The 21,393-nt window shown below is 32.6% G+C and overlaps 1 protein-coding gene and 1 pseudogene across 6 annotated transcripts in view; one reads left to right on the top strand and one right to left on the bottom strand.

The window, feature by feature from the left end:
• Positions 1-21,393, top strand: part of USP49 (ubiquitin specific peptidase 49) — a 126,201-nt gene that overhangs the window by 56,013 nt on the left and 48,795 nt on the right. For 5 of the 6 annotated variants that reach the window (XM_051996925.1, XM_051996926.1, XM_051996923.1 and 2 more), the window contains exon 3: positions 9,598-9,653. The gene's annotated coding sequence lies outside the window, so the exon portion shown is untranslated. Of the gene's footprint in view, positions 1-9,597; positions 9,657-21,393 lie in introns of all 6 variants that reach the window. The other variant, XM_051996924.1, reaches the window with a different exon arrangement.
• LOC127561440 (exosome complex component RRP43-like) overlaps positions 1-21,393 on the bottom strand; it is an 84,922-nt pseudogene that overhangs the window by 56,691 nt on the left and 6,838 nt on the right.

Raw genomic sequence — 21,393 nt, 5'->3', positions numbered from 1 at the left:
TGTGCTGGCTGTTTATTTTAGTTTCATACTTTCAATTACTTCATCCATCAGTTTTTTTTATCAGGACTTATAGAGTCCTGAAGTTTATCCTCAGCCCACTTATACCTATTTTGTTTAGACAACACAGCTTGCCTTCATCATCCATTAAGACTGTTAAGGTTCCTGTTGCCAGTTGTTCCTCCTCTATAGTAGGATCAACTGTGAGTCATGTCATCAGATATAGCAAATGATGTGATGATCGGATGTGTTCTAATATTCAAGTGACTTTTCTTTTAAAAATTAACTTCTGCTAAGCCAGTTCCTTCATTTATAGTAACTACTGGCAATTGGACTTTTTTTTTCCCTGAAGCAGTTGGGGTTAGGTGACTTGCCCAGGGTCACACAGCTAGGAAGTGTTAAGTGTCTGAGGTCAAATTTGAACTTCAGGTCCTCCTGACTTCAGAACTGGTGCTCTATCCACTATGCCACTTAGCTGCCCCTGGATGTTTTTTAAAGCTGCTAACAAAGCAAATGTGCACTCCTCTAAGATGTTTGTATCATAATCAAGGCAAATGAGATCGTGCAGTCTTTCCATGAGAAATAACACAAATCTTCTTTCTGTATTGTCTGTGAATTTTCAGTCACATATGCAATGAATTGAATGGCTACTTAGGCCTCTTCCCCAGGGGTTCCAGAACAAAATATTGATGAACACAGAAGTGAAAGATCCATATTTGGAACACTTGTTGGGGATGCCATAGAAGGAATTCTTAATCAGTAAAGAGCTCAATCAATCACAAAGATTATCTTTGTGATCCTTTCCAACTCAGTGATTATGAACAGGACAGTAACCTTTATTGAGTGAATCTACTGGAGGTGCTGCAGACCACTTTAACTCCTCAAATTACTGTTGTATTTCTCAACTTAATTAAATAGCAGAACTATCTGCAATGGTAATTGAAACTATATTGATAATAGTAGTCCTGATGAATTTCCTCAAGCTCTCTCCCATCTGGACAGCATTTCTCTTTAAAACAATCTTCTATGATACTCCAGTGGTTCCACTCTTTTGAATACAGCTACTATGTTTGATGTGTCTCACATGCTTTACCAAGAATGGCAAGATGATACTGAAAAAGTCTTAGAGAGTGTTAATTTAAAAAAAACTAATTAATCAAAAAGTCCTCAATTTTATGTGTTCAGTAAACTGAATTTACTAATTCACCTAGACAATGTTGGATTGATTACATTAACCAAATTCTCAAGTGCATTTGTAAACTAAAATGCCTGTTTATTAATTCATACCAAGAAATAAAATTTCTAGGCAAACTAGATTTGGGGAAAATAGGAAATCATGGAACCTAATACCAAGGTAGAGGGAGAAACTTTTGGGGATCGTTTGTGAAGGCTATGATAGGATCCTGAAGATTGGTGGTCCCTATTCCAGTATTGAAAGTAAATCTTGCTGACTAGGATTACTCTTTTTAATAGGTAGTATCTCATTCCCTTGGTCCTAGGCTCTACTGGATTAACACAGACAAATTATTTCTTAATTATTTCCTTTTCAGTATTTGAACAAAGCTGAGCACACTAATCAGGCATAAACAGCTGGTTATGGTATCAAAATCTGTTTTGATGGCACTAAAAAGGGTTTTGAAAAAGTTGATTTCAAAAGCAATAGTCTTGTAATTTGGAATATTTAACGGAATGTCCTAAGAGAAGATCTCATGCTTTAATTAGAGGGGAACAACCATAATATCATAATAATAGGATATCCCATCAGGCCCCTCACCCTTGGGTCAGCACCCCAACTAATATAGCAGACCACCTACTTTCTTCATGGTAAGGCTAGAACTAACACCTCCAAAACAGGAGTGGAAATCAGCAAGGATATTGCTAGAAGACCCTCAAACAAAACCAAATGATGATTTTCAGACCATGGCTGGAAGAATGGCGTCCAAGATGGTTTTGGACATTTCAGTCCATCCTTTAGGTCAACTTCTGAATATTATTCAGGTGTATTATCAGGAGGAGAACAGATTCTGTTTAGATGAAATTAATTAGTTCCCACCCTTGAAGCCACAGGAAAGAAGACACCAGTCAGTTAGCAGATAGAAACTTTCAAATCAGGAAACTTTTATATTTGTAATATGGGGTTTTCAGAATAGAATCAAGGCAGAAAGAAGAGGTGTGGAACTAGGTAGGAAGAAGAGGCTAACTAGGAATAGACATTTTTCTTGTTGGGCAGAGTTTTGGTTTTCTGATTTTACGTTTTTTTTCTTTGTTGTTAAACTACGGTATTTGTTTCTTTGAATCATAAATTTAGAGTTAGAGAGGACCCAAAAGTCATCATCTCCTTAATTTTACAGGTGAAAAAACTTGAGAACCAGATTTTCTCAAAATAATAATACAACTAATAAATTGCTGAGTAGAGATTAATAATTCCTTAACTCCAAATCCAGGAGTCTTTCCACTGTATCTTGCCCATCCCTCCCTCATAAGGGCAAAAAGTTAATAGTTGCCAGAATTGATATTTTAAATACATTTTATCTTGTTATCTTTATAAGAATTTAGGAGACATTTGTTGAAAATATAGGAAACATACTAGCCTTATCATAACAAACTTACAATTATCCTTTTGGATTCAGAATTACATAAGGTCAAAGATTTTTCTTATCTCAGTGTTAAACTTTGCATTTCCTTAATTGTCATGATACTCTGCATATGATAAATGTTTTTTTGAGTTTTTAATGTGGACATTTTAGATGACTAGAGGAAAGGATCCACATCTACAAAAATGTTTGCAGTAGCCCTTTTTGTAATGGCAAAGAATTGGAAATGGAATGGATGCTCAGCAGTTGGGGAATGACTGAATAGGTTATAATATATACATGTAATGGAATATTATTGTTCCATAAGAAATGATCAGCAGGATGATTTCAGAAAAGTCTGGAAAGACTTACATGAATTGATGCTAAGTGAAATGAGTAGAACCAAGAGAACATTGTATATAGCAACAACAAGATTGTGTCATGATCCAGTGTGATAGATTTGGTTCTTTTCAATAATGAAGTGATTCAAGGCATTTAAAGCTATCTGCATCCAGAAAGATGACTGTGGGGACTGAATATGGATTACAACATAGTATTTTCACCTTTGTTATTGTTGGTTGTTTGCTTTTTTTCATCCTTCTCACATTTTGATCTAAATTTTCTTGTGCAGCATGACAGATAAGTAAATATGCTTAGAAGAATCGTACATGTTTAACCTATATTGGATTGCTGTCTGTGGGAAGAAGTGGAAAGGAGGGAGGAAAGGAGGAAATTTTGCATAGTTGAATATTGAAAAGTATCTCTGCATGTATTTGAAAAAATGAAAAGCTATAAAAATTTTTTGAAATTTTTGAAAAGAACTGCAATAAGATATTTTTATATATTTAGGTCCTTTTCCTTTTTGTTTCTGATCTCTTTGGACATAGATCTTAGTAGTAGTATGGAATCTAGGTCAAAGCGTAAACAGTATTATAGCCCTTTAGGCATAGTTCTAAATTGCTTTATAAAATGGTTGAATTAGTTCATAATTCTATTGATGATGCATTATTATCTCAATTTTTCCACATCCTTTCCAACATTGATCATTTTCCTTTTTTGTCATATTAGCCAATCTAATAGATATGAGGTGGTACCTCAGAGTTGTTGTAATGCATGTTTCCTTGATAGTGATTTAGTACATTTTTTCATATGATTATAGCTTTGATTATTTCATCTGAAACTGTCCCTATTTGATACATTTTTGATACAATATTGAATAGTAATGGTGATAATGGGTAATCCTTATTTCACCTACTGATCTTACTGGGAATGGTTCTAGTTTATCCCCATTACATATGATGTTTGTTGATGGTTTTAAATAGATGTTATTGATCATTTTAAGGAAAACTCCATTTATTTTTATGCTCTCTAGTGTTTTCAATAGGAATGGATGTTGGATTTTGTCAAATGCTTTTTCTGCATCTATTGAGATAATCATATGATTTTTGTTAGTTTGGTTATTGATATAGTGAATTTATGCTAATAGTTTTCCTAATATTGAACCACTCCTGCCTTCCTACTTGGTCATAGTATATTATCCTGGAGATAACTTGCTGTAATCTTGTTAATATTTTGTTTAAGATTTTTGCATCAATATTCATTAAGGAAATTGGTCTATTATTTTCTTTTTCTGTTTTGGCCCTACCTGGTTGAAATATCAAGCACCATATTTGAGTCATAAAAGAAATTTGGTAGGACTCCTTCTTTCTCTGTTTTTCCAAATAGTTTGCATAGTATTGGGATTCATTGTTCTTTAAATTTTTTTTAAGAATTCATCCATTTCTCTGAACAGACAGTTGTTGGATGAAGAAATTGAAACTATTTCTACTCATATGAAAAGGTGTTACAAATCATTATTGATCAGAGAAATGCAAATTAAGACAACTTTGAGGTACCATTACACACTTGTCAGATTGGCTGACAGGAAAAGATCATGACGAATGTTGGAGGGGATGTGGGAAAACTGAAACACTGATGCATTGTTGGTGGAGCTGTGAACGGATCCAACCATTCTGGAGAGCAATTTGGAACTATACTTAAAAAGTTATTAAACTGTGCATACCCATTGACTCAGCATGTTACTACTGGGCTTATACTCCCAAAGAGATATTAAAGAAGGAAAAGGGACCTGTATGTGCAAAAATGTTTGTGGCAGCCCTTTTTGTAGTGGTTAGAAACTGGAAATTGACCAGAAGCCCATCAATTGGAGAATGGCTGAGTAAATTATGGTATATGAATGTTATGGAATATTATTGTTCTATAAGAAATGACCAGCAGGATGAATACAGAGAGGCTTGGAGAGACTTACGTGAACTGATACTAAATGAAATGAGCAGAGCCAGGAGATCATTATACACTTCAACAACCATACTATATGAGGATCAATTCTGATGAAAGTGGCTATCTTGAACAATGAGAGGATCCAAATCAGTTCCAATTGATCAGTGATGAACAGAACAGCTACACCCAGTGAAAGAACACTGGGAAATGAGTGTGGACCACAACATAGCATTTGCACTCTTTCTGTTGTTGCTTGCTTGCATTTTTGTTTTTCTTCCCAGGTTATTTTTCCTTCTTTCTAAATATGATTATTCTTATGCAACAAGATAACTGTATAAATATGTATACATATATTGTATTTAATATATACTTTAACATGTTTAACATGTATGGGAGTGCCTGCTATCTTGGAGAAGGGGTGGAGGGAAGAAGGGGAAAAGTTGGAACAGAAGTATTTGCAAGGATCAATATTGAAAAACTACCCATGCATATGTTTTGTCAATAAAAACCTATAATAATAATAATAATAATAATAAAGAATTCATCCATTTCACTTAAATTATCACATTCATTGGAATACATTTGGGTAAAATCGCTCCTAATTATTGTTTTAATTTCTTTTTCATTGGTGGAAAGTTTACCCTTTTCATTTTTGTTACTAGCAATTGGATTTTCTTCTTTCCTTTTTCTAATCAAACTTAGTAAAGGTTAACATAATTTATTGGTTTTTTCATAAGACTTAACTCTTAGTTTTGTTGTTCAATAATTTTCTTACTCTGCACACATATATTTTATCTAGGATATACAATAACATATTTAATATGTATAGGACCACTTTCCATCTGGGGGAGGGGGTGAAGGGAGGGAGAGGAAAAGTCGGAACAGAAGTGAGTGCAAGGGATAATGTTGTAAAAAAATTACCCAGGCATGGGTTCTGTCAATAAAAAGTTATAATTTAAAAAAATAATAATTTTCTTACTCAGTTTTATTTATAATCTTTTATTTTCAGAATTTCAAATTTGGTATTTAATTGGGGGGGGATTGTTCTTTTTTCTAGCTTTTTTAGTTGCATGCCCAATTCATTGATCATCTTTTTCTCTATTTTATGCAAGTAAATATCTAGAAATATAAAACTTCATATCTGCTTTGACTGTATCCCATAAATTTTGAGTTGTTGCCTCATTATTGTCATTCTCATGGATGAAATTATCCCTTGTGTCTATGATTTGTTGTTTCACCCACTTATTCTTTAGGATTAGATTATTTAATTTCTAATTCATTTTTGGTCTATTTTTCCCTGGCCTTTTATTGCATGTAATTTTTATTGCTTCGTGATCTGAAAAAGATGCATTTACTATTTCTGCCTTTCTGCATTTGATTTTGAGATTTTTATGCCCTAATATATGGCCAGTTTTTGTATAGGTTCTATGAACTGCCAAGAAAAAAGGGTAGTCCTTTCTGTCTCCATTCAGTTTTCTCCAAAGTTTTATCATACCTAACTTTTCTAAAATTCTCTTTACCTCTTTAACTTCTTATTTATTTTGTGATTTGATTTATCTAGTTCTGAGAGAGCAAGATTGAGATCCCCTACTATTATAGTTTTGCTAATTCTTTTTTTTTAATTAAAGCTTTTTATTTTCAAAATATATACATGAATGATTTTCGACATTCACTCCTACAAAACCCTGTGTTCTAATTTTTTCCTCCCATCCATCAGCAAGTAATCCAATATATGTTGAACATATTCATTTCCTCTATACATATTTCCACAAATATTATGCTGCTCCAGAAAAATTAGATCAAAAAGAAAAAACAAAATAAAACAAAATACAAGCAAACAACAAAAAGAGTGAAAATAGTATGTTGTGATCCACATTCAGTTCCCACTGTCCTCTCTCTGGGTGCAGATAGCTTTCTTCATCACAAGACCCTTGGAACTGGTCTGAATCACCTCATTGTTGATGAGAGCCATGTCCATCAGAATTAATCATCGTATAATCTTGCTGTATATAATGGTTTCCTAGTTCTGCTCATGCTTAGTATCGATTTATTTAACACTCTCCATGTAAGCCCTCTCTGAAATCATCTTGCTGATCATTTCTTATAGAACAATAACATTCCATAACATTCATATGCCATAACTTTTTCAGCCATTCTCCAAATGATGGGCATCCATTCAGTTTCCAGTTTCTTGCCACTACAAAAAGGACTGCCACAAACATTTTTGCACATGTGTGTCCCTTTTCCTCCTTTATGATCTCTTTAAGATTCAAGCCTAGTAGAGACATTGCTGGATCAAAGGGTATGCATAGTTTGATATCCCTTTGGGCATAGGTCCAAATTTTCCTCCAAAATGGTCGAATCAGTTCACTACTCTACCAACAATGTCCCAGTTTTCCCACATCCCCTCCAATATTCGTCATTATCTTTTCCTGTCATTTTTTGCTAATTCTTTTTGCAGCTCTATTGATTTCTCTAGGAGTTTGTATGCTATACTGTTTTGTGTATGTAAGTAAATAATTGGTATTATTTCATTATCTCTGATAGCCTTTACTAAAATATAGTTTATTTCCTTCTCTTTTAATTAGATGTATTCTTCTTTTGCTCTGAGATCAGGATCAGTAACCTGCTTTTTGACTTTAGCTCAGTTCTGCTTGAGTCTTTTACTACTCTGTGTATGTATCACTCTGCTTTAAATGTTTCTTGTAAAAAACATATTGTAGAATTCTAGCTTTTAATCCAGTCTGCTATCTATTTCCGTTTTATGGGAGAGTTCATCCCATTCATGTTCAGTTAAAATTATTAACTCTTTATTTCTCACCATGTTATTTTTCTCTTGGGGAACGTTTGATAAATGAGATTAATACATTTGAGTGCCTTGACTCAATTTATGAAACTATATATTCATTTATGTCTAGTTTTGATTATCTTTACTCTTGTGTATTATTTCTGATTATTGCTTTAGTGAACACTCTCTTTTTCCAGCTTATTGACATTAAGAAAAAAGAGCTGTTTTTGTACATTTGTCTTTTTCAACTTCTTACTCTTTGGTGGAGAGGGACTAATTAATAAGCCTACTGTATCATGGGTCAAGGGGCATATACAATTTTTTGGACATAGTTGCAAAATGCTTTCCGAATGGATGCTCTTTGTCCTTTTATCATTTTCATGTTCATTTCTTCAAATAAACTTTTTTTCTTCAAACTGATCCCCTTCTCATATAATAAAGGAAAACGATGAATTAAAAACTTCCAATAAAGGGATCTTGTGACAGTATCAGATAAACATTTTGGTTCTTATTAGTTTAATATTGTTAATTTTAAAATACTAGATTTTTTTTTGTGTTTGCAAGAAATACATTTTATTTTATTATTATTTTTTTTAATCCAAATTTTTTCTTTTTTTTTCTTTTTTTCTTTTTTTTTTTAATTTTTATTTAATAATTACTTTATATTGACACTCGTTTCTGTTCCGATTTTTTTTTCCCTCCCTCCCTCCACCCCCTCCCCTAGATGGCAAGCAGTCCTTTATATGTTGGATATGTTGCAGTATATCCTAGATACAATATATGTTTGCAGAACTGAACAGTTCTCTTGTTGCATAGGGAGAATTGGATTCAGAAGGTATAAATAACCCGGGAAGAAAAACTAAAATGCAGATAGTTCACATTCGTTTCCCAGTGTTCTTTCTTTGGGTGTAGCTGCTTTTGTCCGTCATTTATCAATTGAAACTCAGGTCTCTTTGTCAAAGAAATCCACTTCCATCAAAATATGTCCTCCTACAATATCGTTGTCGAAGTGTATAATGATCTCCTGGTTCTGCTCATTTTACTTAGCATCAGTTCATGTAAGTCTCGCCAGTCCTCTCTGTATTCATCCTGCTGGTCATTTCTTACAGAACAATAATATTCCATAACATTCATATACCACAATTTACCCAGCCATTCTCCAATTGATGGGCATCCATTCATTTTCCAGTTTTTAGCCACTACAAACAGGGCTGCTACAAACATTTTGGCACATACAGGTCCCTTTCCCTTCTTTAGTATTTCTTTGGGATATAAGCCCAATAGAAACACTGCTGGATCAAAGGGTATGCACAGTTTGATAATTTTTTGGGCATAATTCCAGATTGCTCTCCAGAATGGTTGGATTCGTTCACAACTCCACCAACAATGCATTAGTGTCCCAATTTTCCCGCATCCCCTCCAACATTCATCATTATTTTTTCCTGTCATCTTAGCCAATCTGACAGGTGTGTAGTGGTATCTCAGAGTTGTCTTAATTTGCATTTCTCTGATCAATAATGATTTGGAACACTCTTTCATATGAATGGTAATAGTTTCAATTTCATCCTCTGAAAATTGTCTGTTCATATCCTTTGACCAAAATACTAGATTTTTTAAAGGAAGAAAGTTATAAATAAGATATTTTAAAAGACATAATATATAAATTATTTAGTTCAAATATGTAAGGAAATGTGAGTTTAAAAAAAAAAGTGAATTTTCTCCTTCCCCTTCCATCTTCTTCCTACTCATTAACTCTTTTCTTTTGAGGGGGAAAATGAAGCCTAGTAACAAATACTAATTTCCAGTCTTGGGTCTGCCATTCATTTTCTCTGAACCTGAAGCTCCTTCATCTGTAAGTTAGGAATAATAATAGTGTCACAGGATTTAACATGGGACAGGACCCTAAGTAGAGATATATCCAGTCTAACCTCTTCACTTAAAATTTTTTTTTTTTAACAGATGAGAAAACTGAGATCCATCCAGCAAGCTCAACTGACTTTCCCAAGGTTACCGAGGTAGTAAGTAATAAAGCTGGGATATGAACCTGAGTCTTTCTATACTTCATTCACTTCTTTTTTCCCCTTCCATTTCATGATAACTGCCTTCTATTTTGCTATGTTGTAAGGAAAACATTTGGTAAACTGAGAGTGTGTACTATGTAAAAGAAAGCTGTGGCTATATTATTGGGGGAGGATTTTGAAATGAAAGTTGTGGTTTGCTCCTTAACACAAAAGACTCCATGTTAGAACTGTTTTACAGATTTTGGTATGCTGACTATATATTCTTTGATTCAGGTGAGAATATCATCCAACTTTTTAGATTATTACCTAAGACTTTATTTTAGGAAATTGTAGCAATAGGTTTGTAATTATTGTTCTTTTAGTAGTAAGTTTGTAATTATTTCCTAGTGTCTATATACTTAATTTCCACAGCAACCAGTGATCTTAAAGAATTGTGAATTCACATAGGGAATATAGCAGCAGGTGGAATTTATCCTTTGACAGCTTATCATCATGAAGATCTTCCTTATAATATTAATACTAATTTTTAAAAGCAGAGAAAGAGATATAGAAACAATTATTTCTTATGAAAAACAAAAGTATAGAATGGGTTTTCCTAAGTCTTTGGTTGGTTGTTAATTAGGGCTTATATCATTCTTAAGCAACTGAGTAAGAGGATGATTTTGGCAGATCTATATCTGTAAAGAAGGCTATATTGAAAATGGGTTAGGCATTTAAGATTAAAGCATTCTGGTTTGCTGGCCTTTAAGTTATCAGTTAAATTTCTGCTTCATACTAACTCTGACTAGTGGCATGACAACTGCTCCATGCAATGGACAATTATAGTTTCAAACATGAATTATTCTTCTTTAGAAGTGATCCTCTTGCTTAGGGAAACTTTTAATTTTTAAAAAACACTTGGACCCCCCCCCCCCAAAAAAAAAAAAGAGAGAGAGAGAGAGAAGGCATGTTTGAGATAATCACTGGAAGATTCTTTTCATTTTTTGTAATTTTATCTGCCAGATTATTATCTGACAGATTATAAAATAAAATATCCAGAGGGGGCAAGACCTGCAAAAGTATTCTCATTTCCCTTTTAGAACAAATCAAGGTCATTCTTTGAGTGAGTGCTTCAATTGGTTGGGAAAAAATATTCATAAAAACATTTTTTCCTCTCTATAATTTTTAAGAACTTTCTGAATTTTCATATTACTCAAACATAGCAGTATATCTACAGTCATAACTCATTCCAACCAGTTACATGAGGAACACTTTCCTGAAGGCAATGGTGAGATTTTTGGAGGGGCTAGTAGTCTTATATTTTTTAAAAATTCTTTTGGGAAAAAAAATTGTTTGATATTTTTAAAAGTGTGTTTAATATCTTATTATAGACTACCACAAAACTTAAAATGCCACTGACTTGAAAAAAAAATAATAGCTAAAATCAGTTTGATAGAGTTAACAAAACAAAGGCCAGTAAAAATTTACCACGTGTACACTATTTTCATATGTTTGTTGTCATTGATGAGTAATTTGTTGATTTGTTCATTTTGTTATTGTTGATTGGTTGCTTCTGGAAACTAACAAGGTTTCTGGGAACAATGGCTTTCATCAGTTTCTAAAATTCAACTTAAGTTTTAGAATATAGCACAGATACAATTTAGAAGACCTAGATTGTTTTTTCTGTTGACCAGATAGGATAAATATGTGCAGCCTAAAAGTCAGTAGTCCTATTTAGGTTTGCTTCTTTCTCCACATCATGATCCCACCATTAGTAAAATTCTAAAGGTGGCTTGTGATGTTTGAAAGTGAAATGAACAATTGATCTGTCTAGAAGAATAATAATATACCATAGTAACCTTATGTACTTTTTTTTTAGTGAATCAAATATATCCTCATTTCTTTTTGGTTAAATCAAGTCTTAAGAAGCAATTTTTTTTTTTTTTTTGCTAAAGCAATTGGGATTAAGTGATTTTCCCCAGGGTCACACAGATAGTATTTTCATTTTTTTTATAACCTTCCCTCATCCTTGTTCTTGTCTTTTTTATTTAGTCCCTAGATGCTATGAGAAGACCAACAAGATCATTAAATTCCTGTATCTAAAGTATATGTCTTCCCATTTATTCTATAAAGAACCAGCTGTTGTAGAAGGTAGCCTGTTAGGTAATCTACTTTTTTTATTTTCTCAGTTTACTCTGTCACAACTGCTGCCCTATTCCTTTGATTTCTGATTTGGGTTATTGAATCCCAAAGTCTTCCTTACATAGCATTTTGTCACTACAGTAAAAACATAACAGTTTTAATGTTTGAAAAACAATAATTTATTTTAAAACTTCTTTTATTAAGTTAAAGTAAAAAGGGCTAGTTAGATGTTCTGCTGGATAGATGACAATGTTGTGGTGTTTTTTTAAATTTTTCTTTTCTATTTTGTTTTCTCTTTATTTTGTATTTAGTTTTAAGTGAGTGAGTGTGTGTGTGTGTGTGTGTGTGTTTTACAGGCTGGGGAGAAATCAAGTATAGAGCTCAATACTCAATTCACTGAATTTTTTCTATGGCCAGAGTCAATGGTCTTTTACTGTTGCATCTCAGCAGCATGCCTGTGATCATGGTTTTCTTTATTTGAAGTTGAATACAATTCTCAAGAATGTTTTTCTTACATACTTTTCCTGGGTTATGCTGATTTAACTTATTTGGGAATGCAGACAAAGTAATAAGTAGCTGAAAGTGTGGCTGCTTAGTAATACTTTGTGTGTTTAAAACCAGTAAAGGGATTTTTTACTTGTGCAAGAAGTGTGGTCTGTGCTTCTCTGACCAATTACAGAAAAAACCAATTATATAAAAAAAATTATGCATTTATACATACAACATTGAAATTACTAAATTATGATAGAGAGCAATTGTCTTATTTCAAATTGTTATGATAGTTTTGACGACTATACTGTCCATCACATAGACGTCATAAAATGTCAGAACCACATGGGATCTTTCTTAGTCTGATCCTGTCACTTGTTTCACAGTGGGAAAAAAGAGTCCCAAAGAAGGCTGAGGAGGGAAATAAAGTATAAAATTTAATGCTTTATGTTTTAGACTTATGTGAGATCATATCTTCTCATACAGATGACCTGTAAGTGTGAATTCAGTAGGCTTATAGTGACTTACCCTCAAACATTTACTAATTAATAGTAAATTAAGAGTCCAGAGCTTTGCTTTTCATGCTCTTTTTACTATACATATTAGCTCTGCATCTTGTCCACCATCAGTAATCTATGACTGATGAATATTTGAGTAGTATGATAGAACTAAGGCAGAAATCATTCTAATTTTGTTTTTGTCATCTATAAAATTATTTATTATTGAATTTTACTTATTATGCCTTTAGTTTTTATATCATAATTTTTGGGAACATATAAAAAGAAAAAGAGAAAGGAAAAATGATAGATAGATAGATAAATTCATGTATGCCATTAAGCTTCACCTTGAAATGAAGTTAAGCAAAACTTTCTGATATGGTAGCAGTATCTGATGGTATATGTAACACCTCTCACCAGTAGTCTCTCACTTACCAAAGTGATGTAATATACCATATGATGGAATGTACATAATAATAATTAGCACTCATGTAGTGTGTTTCGATCAGGTTGTTGGAAGTCTTATTTTTGGCTTTCCTCTGAATCTTGCCTCCCACCTACTTCTCTCCCAATTCAGCAATTACTTCTTACCAAAAAAATGATAATTATTATGAAGTATAATTATGATTATCTAGGAATATGGATTTTAGCTTATTGAATTTTAATTCTTTTTTTTCTCTTTACTTTTTAAGCTATTCTTAAATCTTTAGCTTTTTTTCATTCTTGAAGTTTTAAAATATTTTTCTTGCCTTGAATGGACAAAGTCTTTTTCGTGGCTGTTATTTATATTTCTTCTGTTTTCTTAGTTTGGAGTGTTTCTTAACAATATTTTGTTCACCTCTAGTCTTGGAGCAATAAATTCATGTGCTTCATTTCTGCAATGGAGATATTAGGTTCACCTTTACAAGACATATAACTTTGAGCTATCATTCCAATCTCTTTGCCTTTTAGAATAAATTATTCTAATCTCTTCTCAGATTTCTCACAAAGACAAGAATGGTTTGGCTTATTTGAAATGACTAAAGACTTTTTTCTTGGCTGCCTACAAAAGTTTTTTGGCATTGACATTCTGAAACGGAAATAATACTTTTTTTTTTTTTTTTTTTTTTTTTTTGCTGAGACAGTATGGGCTAAATAAGTAATTTGCCCAGGGTCACACAAACAGGAAGTGTTGATTGACTGAGTTCGAATTTGAACTCAGGTCCTCCTGACTTCAGGGCTGGTGCTCTATCCATTACACCAACTAGCTGACCCAAAATAATACATTTTCAAGCAGGAGCTTTTCTGTGTTGATATAATATAAATTCATTGAATATTTTGCAGTCTATTTTTAAATTTTCTGTGTAGTTTTTAAAATTATTATTCCTTCTGTTTGATGGCATTTTTGCTTTTCAATTGTTTTTAAAAACAATTCTGGGAAACTTTTTAAAGATAACTCCTTTTTTAAAAAGTGACTTTTAAAGCTAGTCACTTGAGCTTGTATAGAATTCTCATCTTGTATGTTCTTTTTAAGTTGTTGTCTTTTGTTCTTCTTTTGCCAAGTTTTTTTTGTTTTTTGTTTTTGTTTGTTTTTTGAGGTCCAAATCAGTCTCTCTTTTCAGAATGTTGACTAATTTGGAGAGAATTCTCCATTGTATGTTTTGTATGTATTGCCATTGTTGTCTCATTTCTGACCTAATTATCATGCTTATTTAATTTTGAATGTTTTATTTCTCTTTAGAAGTTTTTTGCTGTTTCATTATGTCTAGGGAATATGTAGAATTTGTTATCTTGTTTTATCTTAGAGCTTTTTTGTTTACTTTTCTTAAAACATTTTTTTTCATTGTGTTTGACTTTTTCTGTACAGCTCATTTTTTCCCATTATTTTTGAGTCTTTTTACTGGATTACTTGTTTGGGGAGTTGGGCTTTTTCTTGATTTTTTAAAAGTCTCTCAGTCTTCTTCTTATATTGTTTCAGTACATAATTTCCCAGAACCATTTGGGTGTCTGCTCTATAAATATTGCCAGAAGAATACATGTATTTAGTTTTATTAGGTCCCTTCCCCTACTCTTACCAGCCTTGCTACAGAAAGTCTTCCTAATCCCTTTGCAGTTGTACTTTATTTATGTGGAATGGCTGGATAAGATCAAGCTTTACACTTGTTCTTGAGTCTAGAAGCTTCAGATTGAATCACCCATCTTCGTGATTTTGTGTCCTTCTATTAATAGTTATCTTTTGAAGATCTCTTATTTCTTCAGAGAGTACCATCATACTTCTGATCACCTAAATTTGCCACTTTGGAGTCAATGATCCCTTATCATACCTCCTCAAACCCATTTAGTTTCCAAATCCTGTCTATTCTACTTTTACATCTTTTTTTCTGTCCTTTTCTTTTTCCTCACACAGAGTGAACTACACTCTAGTGTAGTTCAAGTTCATACATCTCAGCTAGACTACTGCAGTACCCTTCTATTTAGTCACCTTTCTTCCAGTTTTCCCTTTTTTATCCATTCACACTCCATTCAGCTATCAAGTTGATAATCTTAAAAGTACAAATCTGACAGTGTCAGTTCCTTTCTTTTAAAACCTCAGTGGCTCCCTCTTGTGTCTGGAGTAAAATACAGATTCTTTTGGTTAATTAACATTTAAAGTTTTTCATGATTTAGCCCTAAGCTATCTGTCCGGATACATTTTACAGTCTAAATTCCAGTCAAATTTGTTTACTTACTGTTAACTGATACATAGCATTAGATTTCCCATGTAAATAAAACCTTTTAAAATGATTGTTACTTTTTAAAGAAAGACTTACTACTTTTATTGAACAAAAAACAAAGGGAAGGAGCTTGTCACTCTTTTTAGTTTTGAATACTGATATCTCTTCCCATTTAGTGGAAACATTAAATGGCTTCATTTTACCATTTTTCTCACCAAGCCTTTGAAACTTTTTGCCTTTACCAGTTATTTTTTCTTTTGACTTTGTTTTGTTCTTATAAAAACTGTTGTTTTATACCTCATCTCAACATTTTCATTTGTAAGCAGCAGCCTGCAAAAACTGAATTATGGTGAAAAGATGGTGTTTGTGATTATATTTTAGAATTTAATAATGGAGTGTTTACTAGGCTCAGATCTTAAGGCTAGCTAAGATTTTCATTTATATTGGTAGAATGAAAAGAGATGTAGGTATTGTTGGGAATTCTTAGATTGCTCATCTGCCAAGAAAGTTGTTAGTATCTTAGAATATTTAGCTAGTTTCCTTTCAGTTTATGGCATTATTAGCAACTTGTTGCCTGGAGAATAGAACTCAGAACAACAGTTTTCAAAAGGCATTGTTTTTTCTTAATTCTTTTTAGTGTGACCTAAACAGTTATCAACAAACATAAACATTTCTGTGTGCATGTGACATAGTAAATGTGCAGTTAAAAATTTTTTTTCTCCTAATTATATGTAAAAACAAAATTTAACATTTCGTTTAGTTTTTTTAAGGTTAGAGTTCCAAATTCTATCCCTCGCTTCCCTAAAATAGTAAGTCATCTGATATAAGTTATACATGTGCAGTCATGTAAAACATTTCCATATTAGTTTTATTGTAGAAGAAAATGTGAAAAAAGAAAGAGAAAAAGAAAGAAAAAAAAATAGTCTGTATTCATACACCATCAGTTCTTTCTTTAGAAGTGGATAAGCATTTTTCATCAGAAGTTCTTTGGGATATTGGATTATTGTATTGATGAGAATAGATAAGACATTCACAGTTCATTGTACAATATTGCTGTTATTGTGTGCAACATTTTCCTGGTTCTGCTTACTTCATTCTGTATCAAGTGAACATATAGATTTAAAAGAAAATAGTATTTTAAAATATTCTTACTTTTCTTTTTCTTCCTCTTTTTTTTCTTTGCATCTCTATCATAATCTAATAACTCCTTCCTCCAAAAAAAAAAAAAAAGCAGATTCTCCCTCTTCACTTATTTTGCTTAATTATATTTTATTTGTTTAACACCTGAAAATGCATATGCCAATATGCAAAGTATTTTACTTCTGCCAAGAAGCATGCTTTTGTAACTAGTCTTCTGAAGTCATGATTGGTCATTGCACTCGCTCAGGAATTCTCTGTGGTCTTTCAAAGTTGTTTTCTTTTATATTATTATTGTCATCATTTACATTTTGATTCTGTTTCTTCTTATTTCAGTCTAAATGAATTTATGTAAAGCTTCCCAGGTTTATCTATATTCATTTCCATCATTTCTTATAGGACTAGGCTTGTAATTTCATTAGTATAGGAAATTCTCAGGAAAGAAAACTCCCTGTACCAGTGCAAATCTGTAGTTTCTCTGCAACTTAGAGTTCTAGAAACTTACCTAGAGTCACAGATACAGTATGTATCAGGGGCAATATTTGAACCCAGGTCTTCTGGCTTTAAGGCCAGCTCTTAACCTATTATGCCACTTTTGTCATGTTTTATGGTAGAGTCATATTCCAATACATTCATATATCATAATTTGTTTAATTGATGGATACTCACATTGTTTTCAAATCTTACTCTGAAAGAAAGTGCTTCTGTATGGATCTTTCTTCTATTATCTCTGACATTTTAGAGATATTCACCTAGGTAGGGGTATTATGGTCAAAGAATATGTACAACTTAGTAACTTGGGTGGATATAGTTCAAATCTGCTTTCTGATATGTCTAAACTACTAGATAGCTCAATTAACTGACTGTGTATTACCTCGTTTTTCTGTTGTTGCTGTTCAATTGTGTCCAATTCTTCGTGATTCCATTTGGGTTTTCTTGGTAAACTTACTACAGTAGTTTGACATCGCCTTTTCCAGCCCTTTTTTTTTTTTTTCAGATAAGGAAGTGAGTTAAATGAGGTAAAGTGACTTGTGCAGGGTCAAACAGCTGATAAGTATTTTGAGGGCAGATTTTAATTCAAGATGGATTTTCCTGACTTCAGGATCAGCATTTCTATCTACTTTCTACCTACTTGCCCTCTCCTTCTATGGCCCTCCTAATTTTAATCTTTTATCATGTTGGCCTCTCTGATAGATATGAGATGAAGTTTCAGAATTGTTTTAATTTGAATATTTCTTACTATTAGTGGAACATTTTTTCAAATGGTGGTCAATAGCTTATAGTTTCAAGTAGGTACTGCCAAGACATATTGGAGATGGCACAGGGAGTTTCCTTTCCTGAGAAACTCCCTGTACCAATGCAAGTCTGCAGTTTCTCTACAACTTAAGAGTTTTACACTGAGATACCACTACACACCTGTCAGATTGTCTAAGATGACAGGAAAACATAATGATGGATATTGGAGGGGATGTGAGAAAACTGGGACATTGATGCATTGTTGGTGGAATTACGAACACATCCAGCCATTCTGGAGAGCAATTTGGAACTATGCTCAAAAAGTTATCAAACTGTGCATACCCTTTGATCTAGCAATTTCTTTTCTGTTGTTGCTGTTCCCAAAGAGATCTTAAAGAAGGGAAAGGGACCTGTATGTGCAAAAATATTTGTGGAAGCCCTTTTTGTAGTGGCTAGAAACTGGAAATTGAATGGATATCCATCAACTGGAGAATGGCTGAATAAATTGTGATATATGAATGTTATAGAATATTATTGTTCCGTAAGAAATGACCAGCAGGATGAATACAGGGGCTTGGAAAGACTTCATGAACTGATACTGAGTGAAATGAGCAAAACCAGCAGATCATTATATACTTCAACAATAATACTATATGAGGATCAATTCTGATGGAAGTGGCTATCTTGAACAATGAGAGGATCCAGATCAGTTCTAATTGATCAGTAATGAACAGAACCAGCTATACCCAGCAAAAGAACACTAGGAAATGAATGTGGGCCACAATATAGCATTTCTACTTTTTCTGTTATTGTTTGTGCTTGCATTTTTGTTTTTCTTCCCAGGTTATTCTTGCCTTCTTTTTAAATCCAATTTTTCTTATGCAACAAGGTAATGGGAAGGAGGGGAAAAGTTGGAATAGGCGTTTTTGCAAGGCTCAATATTAAAAAATTAACCGTGCATATGTTTTGTCAATAAAAAGCTATAATAATTAAAAAAAAAAAACTTAAAGAGTTTTAGAGACTTGCCTAAGATCACAGAAACAATTTGTATCAGGGACAAGATTTGAACCCAGGTTCTGGCTTTGAGGCCAGCACTTAATCTACTAAGCCATCCTTGTCCTTTGTTACAGAAGAGTTATATATACATAATTTGTTTAATTGATGAGCCATTCACATTATTTCTAAATCTTTGCTATAAAAGAAAGTGCTTCTTTATGGGTCCTTTCTCTATATTTTTCCAGATGGACTACATTTTAACTATGGAGATATTAAATATAATCTGGAGCAAGCCCTTGTGGTGTACTGAGGTTTGCCATTTATTGCTCCCTTGCTCTCTTGTGCAGCAAAAATCAAACCAATTGTTCCTTATTTTAACTCAGATCTTCACCCAGGAATTTGTATCAATAACAAAAAATTCCTTACCAATTTCTTCATTCCAGTAGAAAATAGCAAGCCTGTGTTTATTTTTTCAAGTAAAAAAATTGTATACTTTCTCTTGTAATAAATTGCAATCTCTTTTTTTATTATAACTTTTTATTGACAATACATATGCATGGGTAATTTTTTACAACATTATCCTTTGCACTCACTTCTGTTACGACTTTTACCTTCCCTCCCTCCATTCCCCTCCCCTACATGGCAGGCAGTCTTATACATATTAAATATGTTATAGTATATCTTAGATACAATATATATGTGCAGAACCGAACAGTTCTTTTGTTGCACAGGAAGAATTTGATTCAGAAGATAAAAATAACCTGGGAAGAAAAACAAAGATGCAAACAGTTCACACTCATTTCCCAGTGTTCCTTTTCTGGATATAGCTGATTCTATCCATAATTGATTAATTGGAACTGAATTAGATCTTCTCTTTGTCGAAGATATCTACTTCTATCGGACTACATCCTCATACAGTATTGTTGAAGTGTATAATGGTCTCCTGGTTCTGCTCATTTCACTCAGCATCAGTTCATGTAAGTCTTTCCCAAGCCTCTCTGTATTTATCTTGCTGGTCATTTCTTACAGAATTTAAATTATAATCTTAGACATAAAACTTTGCAAATACTTATATATTGAGAGCCTTTATGAAGACGTTACCTTTTTTCTCATGCTTTACTTAGTGTTCAGATATCTCCTTGTACATTGTTTCACTAAGGTCATGCAGCTGAATTAAGAATTAGAACTACCAACACTTGTGAGCAACAACTTTATATTGATTTAATTTTTATGTAAAAATAAAAGTAAAACATCATAAATTTGATTAATGAGCTCAACTAACTAAAGTCTTCAAATAGCTGGATTTTTTCCCCTTGCATTTCACCATTAGAGGAAAAAGGCAAATGATTATAAAATAATTTTAGTTTAAAAAAAAAGTTTACTTGCATTATTTAAACTGGAAAGTAGAAAATATCTCTTCATAGGATTCAAGATGCTAAGCTAAAAGAAAGGACTTTCTAGATGATCTATCGAGTTGAACTTCTCTTACACTTTCATTTCAGTGATAAAGACACTGAGAAGGTTGAACATTTACAAATCCTAAGATTAAAAAAAAAAAAACCCTCAGATCTTCAGATTTCTACTTCAAAACCCTTTCTGCTATGTCCTTCTGCCTTCCTCTAAGTTCCTGTTGGAATTTCCAGTTATCTTTTATAGGGAAATAACATAATTTTATGACCCCTAAAGATACTATCACATGATCAATTCTGACGAATATGGTTTTTTGTGATTCAGGCCAGCGTACTCATAGAGAGGACCGTAGGGACTTGAGTGTGGATCACGATATAGGATTTTTACTTTTTTTTTTTGATTTGCTTTCATTTTTTTTTCTTTTTGATCTGATTTTTCTTGTACAGCATGATAATTGGGGAAATATATATAAAAGAATTGCACATGTTTAATATGTATTGGTTACTTGTCGTCTAGGGGAGGGGGTTGGGGAAAGGGAGAGAAAAAAATTGGAACATAAGGTTTTTGCAGGGATGAATGTTGAAAATTATGCATGTGTTTTGAAAATAAAAAACTTTTAATAAAAAAGTATATCACAAAAAAATCTGTGTTAAACCATGTGTGTTTTCATAAAGTAGTAAGTTCATGCCTTTAATTTTTCTTGGTGATATATTGATTCTTTGGGACTTGAGTTCCAGGTTTGCTTTGGGGCTAAATGATTGGAGTTTCCAGATTTCTAAGGATTGGATTTATTGAAGGTTTTATAGGAATCATAATATAACCAAGCACCGATCCCAAATTTATCTTTCATTATTTCCCTAAATTAAAGTGGTTGTTACAGCCTTATCTGTTGTATCACATATTTGATCTTTTAAAAATATTCTAAATGTTAACACTCCTAGAAGAGCATTTTCAGATAAACATTAGAACACAAAAAGAAGATTCTATATGAAACCATGAGTCTACATTTCATAACTTTAAAAAAAAATATATATATATATATATATATATATATATACTAAGTGTCCCATATATTGCTTTTAAAGTTATCTCATCTGTGCTTCCTTCTGAATTTCCTTTTATTACATTCTATGGATTTTAAAAATGTTTTACTGG

The sequence above is a fragment of the Antechinus flavipes genome, chromosome 4 (genome assembly GCF_016432865.1).
Source record: "Antechinus flavipes isolate AdamAnt ecotype Samford, QLD, Australia chromosome 4, AdamAnt_v2, whole genome shotgun sequence".
Classification (NCBI taxonomy): Eukaryota; Metazoa; Chordata; class Mammalia; order Dasyuromorphia; family Dasyuridae; genus Antechinus; species Antechinus flavipes.
This window is presented reverse-complemented; position numbering and strand designations above follow the sequence as displayed.